At 29.7% G+C, this 9031-nt stretch overlaps 1 long non-coding RNA gene across 1 annotated transcript; it reads right to left on the minus strand.

The window, feature by feature from the left end:
* Positions 1-5181: 5181 nt before the first annotated feature.
* LOC143068360 (uncharacterized) lies at positions 5182-6539 on the minus strand. Its single transcript, XR_012976159.1, has 2 exons — positions 6362-6539; positions 5182-5386 (listed from the first exon to the last, which is right to left on the minus strand). It is a non-coding gene; the product is annotated as an uncharacterized LOC143068360 (long non-coding RNA).
* Between the last annotated feature and the right edge of the window lie 2492 nt (positions 6540-9031).

Here is a 9031-nt window from a genome sequence, read left to right on the forward strand (position 1 = left end):
TAATTATTAGTAGTACATATACATGTTTTATGTAATTCTAAGATTGAAATCAAATTCAGTATCATACATATATGAATTTTAAAACCAAGCTTATGAATCAGAAAGAAGAGCTATTGAATAAAATAATTAGAATTGGTTCTATTGTATGAATGTTTGTTTAACCATAAATCAACTTAAAGAGTAGTTGAAAAATGTTTTCAACACATTGATCAAATTATATATCTTAACAGAGCAATGAGGTGGTTTAATACAACCATGCTAATGCATTAAATTAAAGCTGACTATTGTTACACAACTTGATAAATCATTTGGTACTGTGACACTGATAAAAAAAATTTGTGGTATTTATAATCTTACCAAATGTACCCCTCACACTATCACATTTCCATGTTTAGTTAACTGTAAAATTGAGTTCAACTATAAATTTGCATATATTCTAAAAGTTCACATCATAATGAACATATGTGTGCCAAGTTTCAATTGGATGACATCATCATGTGACCTCAACATTGTATTAAAACTACCTTGAAATGAATCGCTATTAACCTGATACAGTCGACAAAATAAGCAATGCACATCCTGAAACAGAATGCCCCTTACTATCCTAGGTGGAACATTGTAACAATACCACTATCACAATGATTTGTCAAGGTATGCACCTGTCTTTACTACTTATTTCTTATAAAAAAATAATGGCTTAAAAATACTCTTTTCAGTTTGGCAAGAAGTGTACCAGTGATACCAATAACATTGCAAATTAAGACCGCCAAAATAAAGAGAACTTTCTAATATTCCATCTGTTGTGTTATGTCAATAAACAGATCATCTCTTTCAGTTAATATCAAATTTAGAAAGGTGGAGTCAGTCCTTTTTTATAGTTCAAGAAGAATTTTATACAAATAGCTTTACAATTTCACCAGTTTTTCTTCAATAATATAGTACAAGCCGTTTTTGCATATTTATAAGATAAATAAACAATTTCAACTTTGTACTATGCAGTTTAATGAATTGAATATTTTAGGCTCAAACTCATTCTGTTCAATTGGAGGTACTAAATTGAGTTAGTTCTCTTTGGTAAAAAGGCAACTTTTGGAGATTTGGAGAAGAAATATCCCCCCGAAAAAAGAGACATAGCTACCTACTTCTGCAAACTAAAACTGACTAGTATCAACAAAATGTACAAGGCAGAAAATGTATTTACAAAATCAGATCATTTAAGTATGCTATAAATATAATAATATAGAGTAATAGAATTCATAATATAGTATTTACAAATAACAAAACATGTTTTAAATTATTCCTTTATATATATACAAAAGTATTGCTGTAGATGTATATCACATCAGTATTCTATCACACAAAACTCCCTTCAACAAGCTGCCAACAACTGCCATCAATTACTTCAAAAAGAACATTGCTACAAAGGTTTTACTTTTTGGTTTAAAAAGAAAACTACACAGCAAAGAAGCTGCTATATCATATCAGTGAAAATGCCATTTTTTTTCACATTATTTTGAAAATATGGTGTTTTTTTATAATTACATTTTTCCCACTTGAATGAAACAAAAAAATATGAATTGCTTAGTGCTAGACTTACAAATTGAATCGACAATGAATGAATGTGCTAAATTATTTCTTTTTTTCAGATATTAAACAGGAGATCATGGCATAGTTGTAAAGGGAGCTAATTCTATTTAAGGAATGATTAAATGTCGGTCAAAACAGAACAATTATTCTGACTATTTAAAAAAAAATATATACCTATGCCTTGTTCAACTCAACTAGCTATGTATGAAACAAGACACAGCGATATATTTTCAACATTTCTTTTTCTTCTATGAAAAATTTGAAAATAGTCTTTTTTTCAGTTTCAACATTATTTGATTGAGTAATGCATAATCTGTTCAAATTTTTTCCCTGTTCATGTAAAACGCTTTATTATCCAAAACCTTCTAAAAACGACAACTCACTTATCAAAATATAAGTATCAGCATGATGGATATACATTTGTACACAAAATTGGCTTGTCAAAATTTAAGAAAAAGTCTATGGACTTCCTGGCATTGGAGTGATCTACATCTAGTTTTTTAGGATTACTATTGGGTAAGAGACAATAAACCCTGGCTGCAGATCAATACCCTCTGGTTACATCTTAAACACTACATCTATAACTATACTTTGAGATCATAAACATCTTTGTCTGTATTTTTTCAACAAGAAACACTATTATATTTTTTCTATGAAATACATAGATCTTTGATTCTTAACAAATGCCTTCTGTACAAAAATAAATAAAAGTACTTATCATACAAATGTCAATGAACAATAAATAATTGCATATATCAAAAGAATAAAATATTCTTGATTTGGCTCAAACATGATAAAATACATGAAAACATGGCTTCAATAAATAAATAATGATCCATTTATAAACATATCCAATGAATACTAATGAAATGTACAACTTCACAACAAAATGTTCGTGTAAAATTACAAGTTTGTTTAAAAAAAAACACAAGATAAAACACCCTGATTTAAAAATTCAAATTAAAACTTAAGTAAAATACAGTAATTATTGAACATACTGAGAAGTATATTATTGTAAGTAAAACATATGGATGGATTACCTGATCAGTAGAGTGATCATACATTTGGTGTTGCAAAAAATATTAGATTCAAGCAGCCTCACAAAGACTGTCAATCAAATATTTCACAGATAACATTTCTTCGGGTACAAATGAATTTATTATTTTTTACTGAGTATACAAATTTTTGGTTGTCAGTTTTCTAACAAGTAAAGTTCAAAAGATCAAAAAAATCTTCAATAATATTAAAATGCAGAAAATTTCCTTTGAATGATAATTAAATTCCACCCAGTGCCGAACAAAATATTAAAAATTCTTGAACTACATGTAAAGGTAAATAAAATGAATTTTCTATGTCTTACCATTTTTTTTATTTATCTTCAGCCTGAAGCTATCTTAAATAGTCACAGGTTGTGCTCTTGACTTAATTGTGTTCAAAATTTTTATTTAACAAGTGTAGATCTGCATCAGTACTGTTTATCTTTTAGTCGTTTTATGATTTCCAACAACAAACTGCATTATAAATAATAATAAAAATCCACAGTACGAAGAAAATTGCAACCTATTTCTATACTAACAATTTTTAAAACCTAAATGTATATGCAATTACCCCTTTAAAGATTTAAACACAAGAAAAATCATATTATTGTCTACAAGTTTTCATTTCACACTGTTAAAAGTTTATCACATTGAAGTTCCATGTCTTTTAAGTACAAATATTATACATGAATTGTTGCATTTTTATAGGATCAGTCTATTACAGAAATCACCCATCTGTTTCCTTTGTGCTATTCTATTTTATGCAAAAATAAAATAGTGAAATATAAGAGCTTGATATACATACAACGGTAAAACAAATTTTATGCCCATTCAAAGTAATAGTCTGAGGGCTTTCATCAAAACAAGCAAATGTATTTATAAATATAAGCAATGTATAGGCAAGCATAAGACTGGACTACTAGAGTTTATAAGCTGAATGCACTTTTCTTTTTGAGTAAAATATGTGACCATTTCAGCAGTTTTGAAAATATTGCACATTATAAACAAGAATAAATCAATTAATATTTGATTTATCTTTATTCCAGATTTACAAAAATATCTTTTATGTTTCAGAATAACAAGTAGAATAAGACTATGCATACCATTAATTTTGCATCATCCTTGTACTTTGGAAATGTTTTCTTTTATCTTTTATACTGTCTTCTTTGAAGGTTCTACACATAAACTCAAAAATGTCATATTAATTCATTTGTTCATTAAGCATATATTAATGTTTACAATTAAAATTCAAATTATCATTATCAAATCTCAAACTCTTTTCGTCATTCCAGCACTTTCAAAATAGATATTGCATATACCTAACATCCATTTCAAAGACACAACATGTAAAAACATGTAACTGTAATGTACAATAAAACATCACATAAACATGTTCCATCTACATTTAACTTCCTGAAGTATGCAATAGCTTAGTTCAAACAAAACGTCATGTGCTATGTAAATATGCACAATTAAGCTTATAAATTATATAACAAGTTTTGTGATTATTTTGTCTAGATCAAAACTTCAATCTCAATTTTAAATGTAGTTGGATTGTTAATGTAACACCAAGACATGAGCACTGAGTAAGGCTTTGATAAGCACTACTTCTTCCATTTATAATCACATGTACATAATTATGAAAAGTAGATTATTTTACACTTCTCAGCAAGAACAATTTAATGCATCATACTTGCACATGTATAAAACTAACAGTAGTACATAAAAAATACAAACTGGTTTGGAATGTTTTATAAACTGGTTTGAATTTTAGGCACAATTAAGATGTGTCTTTATATGGCAGTACTCTGATGCCTTCTAATAATGTTTCAAAAACAACAAAATATAAAATCTCAACAGTCTATACATAACATGTCATAATGATTTTAAATTAATATGAGAATTGCACAATATGGCATGGATGTGATTCACAACCACTACCGGCACCACTGTGAACAATGACACACTACAGATATGGTCTACAAATGTTTTTGTGTCATGTCCCTACAAGAATTTGCATTATATTTTCAATTTCTTCTGGAAGAACTTCACTCTTACATGTAGAATTGTTTACAGAGGCATTGAACAAAGATGCATAACTTTCTGAGATGACATTTGAGTGTACCGGGAACGAGTGAATAACTTCTTCAGCACTAAGAGGTGTCAATTTCATGCTTGACGCAAGAGTTGAAAATATGTCAAAATCTGTCTGTGAGAAATCTAAATCTGCTAACATGTCTTCCACTCTTGTTGGTGATGCTGAATGAAACTGATGAGATTGGAAAAAGTCACTTTTATCACACCTTGTTCTATCGTCATGTGGTTTCAATGCATTTGGTCCTGTACAAGAAACATTGGACAATTCTACAAAAGTTTCTATTGGTGGTAGTGGACTAGTGGTTGCTTTCGATGTATTTAGCACATTTGTGTCATTTTGTAATATATGATCATGGGTTGCATGTAAATCTGGTAAAATGTCCATTGAAATGTCAGAATTGTCATCTAGTGAAAAAGAAGCACTGTCTGGTAAACTGGACTGCACTCCATCTTTTTGAAGTTCAACTTCAATGTGTTTCAGTGTGTTGAGAATGAGAACAGATCTAAGAAGTGAAGGTTCAACTCTTTTCACAGGACTTGATTGCAGTTTAAACATTGAAATATCTAGTATTGACTGTCGCTGAAAAATTCCAGTTTCTGCAGGTTCATCGAATTTTCTTTTCAGTCCCATGTTGAATATGGTTGATTATATATTTTTTTAAAGTCTGAAATAACAATAATTACATTTATTAAAACACTTTATATTAAAACTGATATTTTGTTCATGAAACATTGTAAACAGACAATAGAAAATATGATGTGGTCATCTTTTCCTGCTCAATAGTTATATTTCTACTAAGCTGTTTATCTTGTTATTTCTACAATAACCATGCACTTGCACCCTTCAACCCTAGATCCTTTTTTTTAATTGAACTGTTAAATATGGGAATTATTGACAACCATGAATGTAAAATTATTCATGTTTACATTTAACAAAGTGTTTTTCTCGATTGCTACGGTAAATCTTTCATCTTTTTTAAAACAGAAAATAAAAAATATTCAATTACAGTAAGAAATGATGCTATTAAAAATAATTAGTTTTTGACTGAAAATATAAATTCTTTGAGAATACCTCCGACTTTGAACTTAACTGTAATGGAATAATAAAAAAAAATAGTTTGGAGCTCTGCTCTGCTTTCTGAGTAAATGGGATTTTCCAAATAGACAACCAAGTTAAATTTCCAGAAATTTTATTCTATTTATAGAACCACTTCCTGTTGCCAAGTACACAAATATACATACAATGCTGAGTAATGGGATTCAAAGGGAAAGTGAAAAGTCAATTACGAATTTTTTTATCATTTTCCTTTTTCTCCTTGTGTTATAAGTCACAAATAAGGCAAAACTAACTAAAAACAACCAAATAATTTATTAGGACCATAAAATCTCCATCTTGGAAAAGCTGAGCCTCGATTTCATCTCAACACTGATGATTTATACGATACTCTTGTTTAACGTTTTAAAATGAAAACACAGAAAGATTGTTTACTAACTGTTTTAGTTTTTACGTTCCTTTTGTCTATTTTCATAGTGTTACAACGTATAAATCGTTAAATAACTTTGTTTGCTTTCTTCGAAGAGATCAATGACCCCTGAGAAAGTACGAGGCATCAAAACGCCAAATAATGTCAGTTACTCACCAAAGGATAAATCTACGTCTTGATGAAGAGGATATATGAATGTTTTTCTTCTTCTGAATATATCTTTAACCTAACTTTGTAGAACATAATTGAGATCCCTCGCAAATGCCAAGGACCTTCTTTCCTTCTATCTCCGTTCTTCCTTCCCCGCTGTACCTACGTTACCTGTATGCCGATATTTCATTGGTCAAAATTTCAACTAATCATATATGCGCATCTAATTAAAAGTCAAATGTCATACGAATAAGCGCACTGATGCTCAAAATATATCTTTAAGACGCTTGAAATATAATGGGTAATACAAAAAGGCACGCCAAAACGAACATGCTAAATTTTTTACGGATCATTTTTACATATGTACCCCCTTTTTTTGGTGTGTATATTTTTTTAGGAAATGTTTTTGTAATATTGGTTCTGAACTTTTTAGGCACAGGAGCTGGTGGTATGGACCCTCCTTTTTTCTTATTTTTTAAAACTTTTAGTATTCAAATAATCTGTAGAGTGGGGCGCTCATATTCGCCGTGGACACAATTTCGCCGTTTTATGATTTTGAGGTGTAAAAACTTCAAAGGACGGTTGAAATTGAAGATATATGCCGGTAAATTATATTTTTATAACAAATATGATAATTTTTGAAAATGAGACCAAATTTCAGCACTTACCGCAAAGGACCGAAAAACGGACAACGATTTTCAGCCAATTTCCTGAATGAAAAAACCATTTCCAAGAAGTATTTCTTTAGTAATTCTTTGACTGATTGCCCTAAATTTCAGTTTTTTTTTACACCTTTCAAATGTCTGCTATTCATCTATAATGAAATATATTTATACATATTGTTTAAAGCTGCAGTTATTTGGTTTTAAATAGATGTGTAACAACGGCGAATATGTGTCCCCCGTTGACAAAACATCAGGAAATTTCAAACACCCTTTAATCCAACATTTTAAATGATTTTTCTCAAAACAAACACATTTTAAAGCTAAGAATATTTTGCATTTGAAGTTATCTCTATATAGAAATATCAGTATACTTCAAAAACATAAGGACCTGAACATAAACTGAAGATAACATGGAAAGATATGGCGAAAATGAGCACCCTACTCTAATATCAAAAGACTTAAGTAAATTAATAGTTTATCTAATGGACTTCTGGTTATATCTAATTCATTTTCACTAATTTGTGTGAATTAATTTTGTTGTGCTTTCAAACCCATTTTGGAATCAGGCATTTGTGTTAAATTTTTTTAATGGTGAATTCTCTGTTTAATTTAACCAAGGATTTGTAATAGTCTTACTCACAGGCGTGTCAGAATTTTTGTTCTTATATATACCTTAATATAATATAATATATATATATCGATTTACTAAGGGGAAAAAAATTCTCAAGTGCATGTGACCCCCTAATCCATCCCCCCCCCCCTTTTTTTTTTAGCACATTATGTACTAAAGGGCCACAACTATTGGAAAGGTCAATTCAATTTGTCACAATGATATACATGTGAGAAACACAGCACTTGCAAATATATGACAAACAAGAGGTTCCAATGATTGTGAATCACTCACTTGGTATAAAATATGCCAATTTTATTTTCTTCTTTTAGTATCAGTTTATGGTTGATTCTTTGTAGGTTTTACTTTTTGGCACTTCCGTAGGTTTTGTAATGAGGATCTAAGATTCTTATTCTAACTGTTTAAAGTTAATACTCATCAATTTATAAAGTTTAAAAAAAAAGAAAAAAAAAGAAAAAAGAATAATATTATATAGCATTATATCCTATAACTAGTGCACATCACTAGTCGGAATTATTTCTTACCTATATACCCCCTTTAATATAACACTGGTAAAAAAAAAAATTAAAAAAATTCAGAGACAAGTGCCTGTGAATGAGTGCGATAATTTGACTATGTTGATGTTTTGCAGATTATATTTTTTTTTTTAAGTTTCTCCATCTACAGATAGACTAATTTATTGATCAATGCAAAAATGACTATAAATGTCAATACAGGGGAAGTAACTTCTATCAGGAGTCAGTTGACTATTTCTGACTGAATGAGTCACATGTGTGGAGCAGGATCAGCCAACCCCTCAGGAGCACCTGTATTCACCAACAGATTTGTTAAGGGTTCGTGTTGCTCAGTCTTAAGTTGCTATGATCTTCTAAATTGTGTTTTGTATACTGTTGTTTATCTTTTTCTTTGTGAATGCAATGGGGTTGTCAGTTTATTTTCGACGAATGAGTTTGGTATTTTTTGTCTCTTCTTTGTCTCTTCTTTGTGCTGAACATTTTTGCTGTATACTGTTGCTCTATATCCATCTTTGATTTAGCAAAACAACCATAAAAGGGTAAAAATTGAAGTTCAGGCACAATAGCTCCTAAAAGGAGCCAGTTGATAAATTTGATTCATGTTGTCGGACTTGTAGATTTGATTGTGCTTAACATGTTAGCTAACAACAGTTTCACTCTATCTAATGGTTTCACAGTTAGATTTGGCATATCAAAGAACCTCAATTATTCAATTTTTGATGAAATCAAACAAAGTTTAATTTTGGACCCCGATTTGGACCAACTTGAAAACTGGGCCAATAATAAAAAATCTAAGTACATTTTTAGATTCAGCATATCAAAGAACCCCAAGGATTCAATTTTTGTTAAAATCAAACTAAGTTTA

Source organism: Mytilus galloprovincialis, chromosome 3 (genome assembly GCF_965363235.1).
Source record: "Mytilus galloprovincialis chromosome 3, xbMytGall1.hap1.1, whole genome shotgun sequence".
Classification (NCBI taxonomy): Eukaryota; Metazoa; Mollusca; class Bivalvia; order Mytilida; family Mytilidae; genus Mytilus; species Mytilus galloprovincialis.